The sequence below is a fragment of the Manis pentadactyla genome, chromosome X (assembly GCF_030020395.1).
Source record: "Manis pentadactyla isolate mManPen7 chromosome X, mManPen7.hap1, whole genome shotgun sequence".
In the NCBI taxonomy this organism is placed as follows: domain Eukaryota; kingdom Metazoa; phylum Chordata; class Mammalia; order Pholidota; family Manidae; genus Manis; species Manis pentadactyla.
Window position 1 is genome coordinate 687,010 of NC_080038.1, and position 12,522 is coordinate 699,531.

Consider the following 12,522-nt stretch of genomic DNA (forward strand, 5'->3'; position numbering starts at 1 on the left):
CCCCCAGACTCGTGTCCGCGTTCTTGACCCCAGCTGGGGAGTCCCACCCAAGAGACCGGGGAGTAAAAGCCCCCTGAGTCTTTCGAGGTCCCTGCTTCTCTCTGCCCTTCAGATTTCTGGGAGCAGAAGCCTGGAGGGAGTTTCCATAGCCGCGTCCACAGAGAAGGTCACCCCAGAGATAAGGGTGCTCATCTCCTATTAGATTAGAAAAAAAAGACAACCCATTTCAGAGCCGGTTCTGCAACCGCCAGAAAGATAACGGAGCCGAGCTCCAGCCGGGGGCTCGGAAGGAGGCTCCTCTGGGGTGGGGCAGGTGCCCCCCAGCAGGGAGCCCACCGGGGTGGGGCCGCAGGCTGGGCTCCAAAGGGGGCTGAGTGTCCCCTTGCACACAGCTCATCACAAGCACAGCAGTCATTCCCGGCTCTGGCTGACACTTGGAACCGGGAACACAAGCCGCAAACTGTCTCTCCGCTGCTGGCGTCACGGGGCATCCCCAGGAAGGGGGAGTATGCGCATGTTTGGGAAAATCTGTGCTTCCTGAGGAAGCTTCCTGGGTCAGCCGGACACCTGGTGCCCCAGGCGGCACAGACAGGGGCAGAAACCCAGATGCCACAGTCCCCAGCTGCGTGGGGCGCCAACCCCCACAAGGCACGGTGGAGGACAGTTCCAGGGTCAGCAATTTAGCCACTGCCCAGGACAGGAAGCCCCTCTCCCAGCCCAGCCTGCCAGCTCCTGGTTTCCAGAGACGCCTACTGACCCCTAGTGACCAGAACTTCCAGCCCAAGGCAGAGCCCCAATGGGGAGCCCCCACCCCAAGCCCGCAGGATTTGGACCTCTCGTCACAGACCGGCGCTGCCAGGCCTGCCTGCAGTCACCTGAAGCCGGATGGCACCCAGAGGCTTTGGGCTGGAAACGGGGTCACAGCTGTTCTGCCCGTGCCACACACACCCCGTGGGTTGAATTCTGTCCCCAAAACCCATGTGTTGAAATTTGAGCCCCTTGAACTCAGGAATGGACCCTAATTTGGAAACAGGGTCTCTGCCGATGGGATTAAGTACAGGATCTGGGGTGAGGTCGCCCTGGACGAGGGTGGCCCTGCACCCAGTGACGGGTGTCCTCATAAGAGACGAAACAGAGACAGACATAGAGGGGTTGGCCACGTGGGGCTGGAGGCAGAGACGGGAGGGACGCGGCCACGGGCCCAGGCCGCCTGGAGCCCCCGGATGCTGGGAGAGGCAGGAGGGACCCTCCCTGGGGCCCGTGGAAGGAGCGCAGCCCTGCCCCGCAGGGTGTCATCAGTCCCACCGCCCCTGGAAACTGACGAGTCAACTTCCCGCTTCCCGGGGTCTCCCAACCCGCAGATACAGGGCATGGCCAGCAGGTGGCGCCGGGCCCCCTTGCAGGGACCGTCTGTGTCCAGAGCGCCAAACTCCGCAGGCCGGGGGCGGGGCGTCCCCCAGGGTCAAGGCCCTGCCTGGGTGTGGAAGTTTTGGCCGCTAGGGGTCACTGACACTCCCTGGAAACCCCAGGCTGGCGCGCCTGGCACCACACGGAACGGAAAGGTTCAACTGGGGGGCAGCTGGAGAGAGCCCGCCTGGCATCCAGGAGACCCCAGGGAAGGAGGGAAAGCGGGACCCCCCTAAGTCTGCAGAGGTAGCTGGACAGTGGCCAGGGGGCTGCCCAGGGGCTGGAGAAGCCACCCACGGCAGGGACGTGCCTGAGACGTGGTGCAGGCAAACCAGGGCCACTGGGAATCAAAGTCCAAAGTCCAAAGTCTGGGCTTCAACAGCCTCTGGGGAGGCACTGTTCAAGGTTAACTGTTGGGAAATACTCAGCCTTTGCCTAATTTATAGTCACAAATTACAGGGAGTGGGGGAGAAAAAAGAACAAGTCTTGTCACACAGTACTTTATCCACACAGACTTTCCTGGCTGTACGGTCATTGGCCCATCTTTCTAAAACACGACAGGGAATCATTTATACTCTATTGTGGTTTGTTATATACACAATATCATTAAATTATATCACATCATATTGCAGAATCACATATATTTTTCCCCCTCTTCTTGAGGTGTAATCAAGATCAAACCCAAGCAAGGGTGATACGATGGAAGGAAACTGCATATGATTTTACCCTCGTATTCTCATCAGGCTATGAATAACATGAAGAGGCCGGGAGGACTCTCCCCACCTCCCAGGCTAGGGGACCATTTGAGAAAAAAAATCACCAAAAACAGAGTGCGGCCTGAGCTGGGAATTTATAAGGGCTTGTGAAATCATGTGCAACGATTTATTGTTAGAATTCTAGAATGTGCCGAAAAGTCATGGTGGTCTCAAGATTACCGTATTTCACGAAGTTTTATGCCGGATAGAGCCTGAAAATCCATATTCTCACATTTGCCAGAAATGCAATTTTCTGTAATTCATGCTGTGTTCTGTTGAACTTTGGGGGTTTTAGAGGGATGGTGGTGGGGTGGGGGACGGGTGGATAAGCTTTGTCTCTGGATGGGAAATGGCTCAGACTTGGAGCCTGGCCACCCAGAAGGCCCCAGAAGACAAGGTCACGTGACGAGAGATTTCAGGACTCAACCCTGGGCTCCAGACACAGTTGTAGGAGACGCAGGGGCTGGCAGGCAGGAGGGAGAGAGTCCTGGGAGAGTGGGAGAGGCCCTTAGCGGCTCCCGGAAGGGTCTCAGAAATACAGATTTTATGTGGAGTGATTCTTGCAAAGGTTAAACTGGTCAAAGTCACTAAGATGTATACTGAGGTTTGGACTTTTTATATAAAATACAATGTATATATTATATGTTACATAAAATATAGTAGATACATATTACCTAAAAATACAGATTAGATATAATATATACATATAGATATGTGTAATATATAACATGTGTAATATACAAAAAATAAAGTATACATGATGTAAAATAAATGCAAATATATGAGATTACATATTGCATAAAAGTGTATGTAATATATAATATATATATGATGCATTATGCATATGATACATAACAACATGTATTATGTGTATTACCTAAAAGTAGATTTTCTGTTACATAAGCATACTTATGACTGTATAAGAATGTATATATTACATAAAGTATAGTAGATACATATTACCTAAAAATACAGATTGGATATCATATAATAAATGCATATAGATATGTGTAATATATACAAAATAAAGTATATATGATGTAAAATAAATGCAAATATATGAGATTACATATTGCATAAAAGTGTATGTAATATATAATATGTACATGATGTATTACACATATGATATGTAACACCATGTATTATGTGTATTACGTAAAAGTAGATTTTCTGTTACATAAGTGTACTTATGACTGTATAAGTATGTAATATATAAAATGTAATGCAGGTATTCCATAAAGTATACATTGTATGTAGTAGAAATATAGACATATGTATATAAACAATATGCAGTATAAACTGCAAGAATGTGTATCTTATGCATAGTATAAATATATATGTTGTATATAAAATATAAATGCATGCATGAATAGATTTATGCAGAGTATAAATACACAGATTAGACATCATATAACATGCATATCGATATATGTAGTGTAGATAGAATGTGTGTAATGCATATAAAATATATAAAAGTATATACGATGTATCAAACAAATACAAATATATAATAGGCTACATATTGCATAATATGCAATATAAATGTAATATATAATATATACATGATATATTATGCATATATGTAATGCAATATATATTGCATATAATGTGTATCACCTAAAAGTAGATTTTTCTATTATATGAACATATATATGACTATATATGTATGTAACATATGTAAACAAATTATTGTCAATAATAGAAATTATAGACTTATGCAATATATACAATGTACCTTATACATCGCATGAATGCATATGTTATGCATAGTATAAATGTTATGCATTAAATATAAATACATGCATGATCTATGTTATGCATAGCATAAACATGTTATATATAAAATAGAAATTCATGGGTAACACGTAAGACTGTCTTTGGCAGGGTTGTGCAGTCAGGCAACTAGAGAGCTCAGCCGCCTCTCACTCCAAACAAATGATGTGACCTATTGGCCCAAGAGGGGGCATCTCTGCTTTGCTGTTTTCTGAGACTCAAAGCTCATCCCCTAGTGAGGCTTCGTCTTCGTGCCCTGGAGGTGAGGGAGGAAGAACCCACCAAGCAGGTGAGCCTGCAGAACCTGGCCCAGCCTCACAGGCCCTGGGGTTGGGGTGGCGGGGAGGTAGGGCCACTGCCCCCTCCCCAGGAAGCTCTGAGGCCCACGTGGCCCATCAGGAAGTTACAAAATCCCGCTGGAGCTTATTTGGAAACACGTCTCACAGTATCCGCTAGCAGTTCTGGGAAAGGAGATGTCACAACCTGCCAGGGCAGCACCCGCCCCAGAAAGCTTGCTGCCGGTCCCTGCTTCAAGTGGGAGTGGCCGCCCGCCTGCCCTCTGCCCTGCCCTTCTCTGGAAGCGTGACAAGGACTGCCCCCTCCGTTCTTCTCTGGAAGGAGGGTGTGAGCAGGGAGGGAGGACAAATGTGACCAGGAAAGGGGGACAGCGGGCTGGATAGGGCAACTTGGCAAGTGTGAAGGGCTGGGACTTCTCAGCCTCTGCAGCACAGACATCTGGGTCCATACCACACTCTGGGGTGAGAGTCCGGGGTTCTGTAGGGTGCTGAGCAGCAGACCATGTCTCTGAACCCACCACCCCCAGAAGCCAGGAGCAGAGCCCCCAGCGTGACACCCGAAAATGTCCCGGACATCATCCTGTGTATCCTGGAGGCAGGGGTGGGGTTTGAGCAAGATCTCCCTCCACATTACTAACCTCTGGTGGAGGTCATCTGGGCAAAACAGTGTAAGTGCAGCCTTCCGTGGTGGTGGTCGGGGGAAGGCGGATTTGCAGTGCAAAGCAAATGGGAAAATACCTGCTCAGGGGTCCACCGTGGGCCAGGACCCCAGCTCTGTGCATAAGTGAGCAGGCAGACCTCACAGGGAGGAGAGTTCTCCCCAAGCTCTGGCCCGCGAGGTTCAGGTCTGTTCATGTGCCCCGTGGTGGCGGGCATGGACGTGCACGCTAGGAAGGTAAAGGAGCAGTGATCCCGTGTCCATTTAGGGAGCACGCCGCATTCTCCCCTCCTCCTGGCACACCCCAGGTCACTGTCAGCTGGGTTTTTATAAGGGAGGGGCACCAGGCTGAGGAAATGTCCCCACTTCCCTATTTACCAAGTGGTGTCAGCGGAGCTGTGCCAGGGAGTTATTTCAGTGCAGACGGACAGGGCAAAAACTCAAGGGACAAGGAATCTCTGAAATCAAAGGGTTTACGGAGCCATTGCAGATGGTGCCTAAAAGCACTGAGCTCCTGGCACAAGAAGTTTCTGCTTCTATGGCTGGGAGCTGGGCACCCGGTGAAGCCTCAGCCTGGATGGCGGGGAGGGTTCTTGCCTCTGAATGAGAAAGAATCCTCCAGCAGGTCGGAAGAGTGTGGGGAAGGAAGGAATTCATTCGGAGAGGAGTCATAAAGGGCAGCAGCCTTGCAGGCAGCTGAGGGCATTAAAGTGCAGAGGGAGGGGGCAGGAGTTTGCTGAGCTTCTGGGCACAGGAAAGTCCCCCTCACCAGCTCTGTGTGCACTTGGATCTGCACAGTGTGGGGGCTAGCTGCTACCGCCCCAGGATTTTGGGAACCTTGGAGCACGGGATGCAGTGAGATTATGTTCTGAGAACTCCCCAAAGAAGGGCTATTTTCAGACAGGCTCCTGCAGGCACAGTTGCTCGGGGTCATGCAGACGACTGGGAGCGTGCAGGCCCAATTCTGAGCTCTCAGCAGCCCTTCCCTAAGCACCAGGAGTAAAGCAAAGACTAAGGGAAGGCTTGGCCGGGTATCCGACACCCTGTGCCCTCGGCCAGAATCAGGAACATCACAGGACGGGCTGTGCCTGGTTGTGCCTGTCACATCCTAGCCATTCAGGAAATGGACGTTGTCTCCATTGATTAAAAAAGCAGATCCATTACCAGGAATAAAAGCCGAGGCATTCGTGCATCCGTGGTGAGGCAGGCAGAGCAGAGCACTTTGGGGAGGAGGCACTGACGGTTGGGAGAGTTATGACATGACGAGTGTGGGGTACAGCTCAGGGTTCCCCAGAGACACAGACTAGGGTAGGTGGCATCTCATCAGCTCCTCCGGGGATGAACACAACGCATGCCCCATCTCCTTGCGACCAGCTCTTCACCCAACAGACCCCAGAAAAATCAGAATCATCCCCGGGGTGCCCCAGTGGTGTCTGTTACCACGGATGGAATCCCTCACCTGTGGGATGTTCCTGACAGTCCATGGGATTGTTGAGTGCACCCTAGTACACGGGGTGTAGCAACCCGGTCTAAATAAAGGCGTTACTCCTCAGTCCTAGAATAATACTTAGAGATAATGCGTTGGGACAACATAGATGCAACATTCTTACCATGGACCAACTGCAAGATGTGGAAACAGATTGTGTTGTATGCATAAGGGTGGGTCTCCACCTCTCCCACCTGGATGTTTCTTACTGTATTTGACCCGAAGTATCATCTGGTTTTACATACGAAAAGGGAGATCTTTATTTTAGGAAAGATTCACCATTTCAATAGTCCCTTTATGTAAGCCAATGTGGACGAAACATGCATTTTGTTACAGAAATGTGATAGAATTAATTTGGGCACCCCTGTCTTCAGTTAATGGGTTAATTTATCACCCTATCCCTCCTTGCCCAGGGGCCTGGTGGCTCACCCTGTGACCTGTGTGTTCACGGTGTCTCTCATCCCCCATGTCAAGAAACAGCTGGAGAACTACAGGACACTGGGAGTTTGGGGTGCCCTTCTCACTTCCTCCACCAAGCTCCTGGCCCCTTCCCACCCCCCTGCTGAAACCTGCTTGCACTCTAAGGAAAGGAACAGAAGGGGGGCTCAGGACCACAGATGGCATCGTCTCAGAGAGAACTTCAGGTCAGGAGAACGGAAAAGCCCAGAACAGCTCACATGCTGCGTGTGCAGACGTGTGTGTTTCTAGTGTGGCGTGCCCGTCTGTCTGTGTGGAGGTGAGCGTGTGTTTGTCCCCCTCTGACCTCCTTTAACAGCTGCCACCCGTCTTTGGTCTGGACTCTCCTCAGCTCGGCTCCCAGCCTACGCCTGCATGTTCCAAGCTCACGGCTCTGCACACACTTTCGGACACTGCCGTTCTCTCCCTGGATTCCACGGCGTTCTGGGCTCCCATTCTCTTCTTCATCTTCCTCTGTGCCCAGTCAAATGCCCAGTCCGTGGAGCTCAGTTTGTACCCTGCTGGACCCGAAAGCCCGAAAGCCCCCTGCCACTCAACCTCCCCACACTGACTCTCCACCTCTGGCCCTGCAGCCCATCACTGAGACCCTCTCATGACTAAGGACACCTATTCACACCCAAGACCCACAATCGGGACCCCTCAGTTCTCTTTTATGCCCTGAGCTCACCCACCAGTGACTCTCAGTAATGATATTCCTCCCCAGCTCCTGTTCCTGCGTCTTCCCCGCCACTGCCAACACCTTAAATGCCTCCCTGTGCTTCCCCATGGGGGTGGTGGCAGGGCATGTGAATGTGACCATCAGGGGTCCACGCACCAGCTGCACAGTGTCCCCTAGGGGCCTGCCAGTCTTGCAGAATCTCGGCTGCCTAGACCTACTGAGTCATAATCTACAAACAAGGTTCCCAAGGGGCTCTGCATGCGTGAGTCTGAAAATCTGCCCAGCTAGCCCCCATGAATACATGCCTATTGGTTTCCCCCCAAAACACACCTGCTTTACAGCTCCAACAGGGGTCTATGGTCAATCGGTTCTGTCTGGGTGGTGGACATGGAACGTGAATCCAAGCAGCTAGCCAGTGCCCCCTCACCCGGAACCATGGTCACGGGAAGACGCCACCTCTCCCTTTCTCTTTCCACTGCTGCTATGGCCAAGTGAGCCCGGAGCCTTGAGGGCTGCCAGAAACCCCCACCGCCACAGGAAAATCACCCTGAGGACACCAGAGAATGGCCACATTGGGGAGCTCAGTCCCTTGATCCAGCTGTGCCTGCAGTCCGCCTTCCATGGGTACCAGACTGTTTCACCCACGTTGAGCCCCCTGACCCGTGACGGCACTTCCAGACTCTGTGACCTGGCCTCTGTTCTAGTTTCCATATGGCCCCTTGTGCCTACTATCGGGCATATACCCAAGAGAAATGTAAACATACATCGTAGCAAAACTTGTTGCCCATGTGTCCACAACAACACTGCACACAAGAGTCAAAAGGATGCCCGCGCATGGACGGATGGATAAACACAGTGTGGTCCAGCCGCATACGGGAATATTATTCAGCCAAGAAAAGGAAGGGCATCCTGATACACACAGAACAATGTGGCCGATCCTTGAAAACATCATGCTCCCTGAGAGACGTCAGACACAGAAGGACACATAATGCATGACTCCATTTATATGGCATATCCAACACAGGGACACCCATAAAGCTGGAGAAGGTAAGTAGTAGCCAGGGGCAAGGGGGGGCAAAGTAAGAGGAGTGACAGCTTACTAGCTATAGGGTTTCCTTTTGGGGTGAAGAGCATCTTCTGGAAGTAGGTAGTGATGACGGTTGTACAATATTGTAAGTTGTACCTCATGCCAGAAATGATACCTCCCTAAATGGTTAATTTTTCTGCCTTGTGAATTTCAACTCGATTTTTAAAAAGGTAATGAAGCAGTGATCCATGCCACGACCTGGAAAAACTTCAAAAACCTTCTTCTAAACCAGTCACAAGTGACTTCACCGGGGGTGACTCTGTTTATATAAAGCATCCACAACAAGCTAATCCATAGAGGCAGACAGTGGGTTAGGGTTGCAAGGGCTGGGGGAAGGCAGTGTACAGTGGGGATACTGAAGGGGTAAGGGGTTTCTTTTGTGATGGGCTAAAAATGTTGTGTGATGGACAGTGGTGACAGTTTCACACATCGGTGAATGTACCCCAAACCACTGGATTATACACTTTAAGTGAATTTTGTGGGACGTGGGCCATTGCATCCTGAAGCATGGCACTGCCTCCTGTCTGTGCTATTCCGGGTTCCTGGAGCACTCTTTTCCCTTTGCCTTCTGCCCGCAGACACCCCCAATATGGTGATTCAGCCGAGGGGTCCCCCAGGCACCCAGAGTGCCTCAATTTCCACACGAGTACACACAGGCATTTGCTTCCCTTTGATATGGGACTTGTGAGCTTCTGGGGGGTAGAGAGTGCTTCTCAAGGAATAGCATCCTAAGTTTCTGAACGGGTTCTGGGGCTTCTGGAATTGGTTCTGTACTTTGATTAAAGGGTGGTGATCACTGCCCAGTAGTGAAGAGAGCAGACAGTCCATGATGTGCTGTGACACTAGAAGTACAGCACATACCACTACGGGATGCTCGTAAGGACTTCTGCCTCCAGGCAGCCTTCAGACTTGACCTTCAACATGCGGTCTTCCTTGGGTCTCAGCCTCTGGGTCCACCCTGCAGATTTGGGACTTGCCAGTCTCCACCACTGTGTGAGCAGTTCTTTAAAATAAAGCTTCTACTGACAGACACATCCTACCGGTTCTGTTTCTCTGGAGAATTCTGATTGATTCGGATTCTGGACCAACCTGTGGTCCCTAGAAGGTGGCCCCGAGTATGGGATGTGGGAGCCCCTATGTAAGAGTTCTGTTAATTTGCCCATTTAGAATGATGGTAATTCATTATCACCATCGCCATCATCACCACCATCAAAGGAAGGATGGATTGTTGATCATGTGCACCTGAGAAATTGTCCTCTTTCTTTATTTTCAAGGGAAAGGGACCATTCAGGAGGCCTGGGTGTTTCTAAGTTTCTTTCCTTGCTCACTTCATCCCATAGATGAAAGAGGAGGGTATGAGGGCATCTTCATCCACTGTGTCAGGCACTTGATCATGTAGAAATGAGCTGCGGGCACCCAGCGAAGATGGCAGTGGCCTCTGAGTCACTGCTGGCACGTCAGGCACCAATGGGCTCCTTGGAGTGCGTGACGGGAGCTGACTTCTCTCTCATCCAGCAATGCCAGCCGTGGTGACCAGCCCCGAGGCCCTGAGAGATGTCCAGCCCTCCACATCTGCTTGGCTGGAGTGACAGTGCCAAGGAAGATGGATGGGTGCTGCAGGGAACAGACTTACATTGCCTGCATTCTGAGTTCCTGGAAGGCCGCGCTATACCCACCTACTTCCACATCCAATTCTTAGGAAGTAGCCTACAGAAAGGTTACGAATTACTGCATCAGGAAAAAAAAAAAAAAAAAACCCATATCCCAAATAAAATGATGATTGGTGTGTTTTGTTAAAGTTGCGGAGTCTCCTCACCAGCTGCCTAGTAGGATAGTGGTCACTGCAGTTGACCCCCACCCCCATGCTCTCCCCAGGCAGTGCAGCAGGACCCTACCAAGCTCCTCAAGACCAGGCAGGGTATCCCTCACCCTCCCTTCCCTTGTCCACACCCTGGGGGGAACTCTGAGCAGATCTGGAAAAGCCCAGGAGCAAATAGCTGAAGATGGAAAGCACAGGTCCCAGGTGTTAAGTTCAGGGAGAGAAAATCCCAGGACAAAAGACCTCTAAAACTGAAATCACTCAAAAGGAGAAATAAAGTGTAAAACCCGTTGATTGCTTACAAACTGTGGTCTGGGGCCATTTCTCTTTCCTGCTCCAGCAGAAGCAAGCCAGCCCCCCACCCACTCAACCTCTCAGGTTCATTTAAGCCCTTGGTCGCCCAGGTAATTACCCATTGATATGGAGATGGACTACTAATCTCCACCCCTGAGGAACACCTGTTGATATGCAGATGCACCAAAGCCAGCTGAGATATCCTGGAAATATTACAATTTTACCCACACCAAGACACATCTTGTTCAGCCCATTAGTTATTAGCTTTTTCTGTGTGTGTCATGCTTGGCCGGACGTGGTGCCTGCACGGCAGTAAATAGGAATTGTGTCGGGTTCCCTAAGACACCTTCAGGTTCAACAATTCTCTAGACAGAATCACAGGACTCAGAAAAGCTGTTACACTCATGGTTCTGGTTTAATACAATGAAAGGGTGCAGATTAAAATCAGGAAAGGCAAAATGTGCCTGTGACAAAGTCCAGGAGACCGGAGACTTGAGCTTACAGGTATCTTCTCCTCTTGGAACTGTGGACATGCCTCCTTGTCCCAGCAACAATATGTGACAACATGCATGGTGTATTGCCAGCCAGGGAAGTTCACCAAACTCTGGTGTCCAGGATTTTGCCTGGGGTCAGAGTCACACAGCGTGGAAATACCCACAGGACTGACCTGAGTTCCTCAGTGACCAGTCCCTCCAGAGGTCTGATGTGGCAAGACCCAAAGCCCTAACCTAAGTCGCATTGCAGCACAGAATCTCCTGCCTGGCCCAAGGCTCTAGACAAACAAATGCACTCTTATCAGGAGGGACGTCCAAGGGCTCCTAAGTGACCTCCCAGAAGTCGGCCAAGGGTCAGACCTTTCTTTGCAATGGGCAGGGTGTGGACAACCCAGGTCTGCTAAGTTAACTCTTTACCACACAAGTGTGTTCTGGGATTTTCCATGCTGCAGAGACTCAAATGATAAATGACGGGCAACCCTTCCTTCCAGGAAAGAAGCTCAGTGCAACGTCTTCACATCAGTTCTCCAAATCTCTCCCTTGATTCCAACTCCCGGCTAGCTGTCCCACTTCACGGTTCCTCCGGGAAGTTACTTAAACACGCCAAGATTGAACACTGCCTTTCCTCCCCTAAGTCCATGCCCTGTGCCAGGTCCTCTTATTTCTGCAGCTCTGATAAGGCACCAACATTCCCGAATCTCATCAACCCTGAAGCCCTAGTGAGTGTCACGGAGGTGTCGTCTTGTGTGGACAGTCTTCTGCTCCTCAGCTTCCCGAGACCGCTAGGGAGGGAGGGTTCTCCAGCACAGACACTGCCATTGGGAGGGATGCCCTGGGCCAGTGATTCTCTGCTCACTTCAGCCTCAACGTAGACAAGGTTATGTGTGCATGACCTCTCCAGGTGGTTCGTCAAGTCTGCTCAGAACAGACACCACGGTGAGCCTTATTCTCTTCCACGGGACACTGCCAACCCACATGTGCTGTCGGGTGACCTTCCAGCCCAGCCTGCATCCGTGCCTCTCGTCATGAGAAGATGCCCACCACTCTCCCCAATGCTCCATAGCCCATGTGCACCAGCTCTGTCCCGTAATGCCCCTGGGAGTCAGTACATCCTCCGTGCCCCCTGGCTAGCTCACTCTTCCCATCTCCTCCTGCAGAGAACCCCCCCAGGGGACATCCAAAGGTGTGTGTGTGCCCTAAGTCCCCAGGTCTCTTCTGCTCAGCCTTGTCCCAGCGTGAACTGCAAACCTGCTCCCTGCAACTCCGGTAGGTTTTCTCCCCTGAGGTGCTTGGTGAAGGTCGGGTAAATTACTCCAAG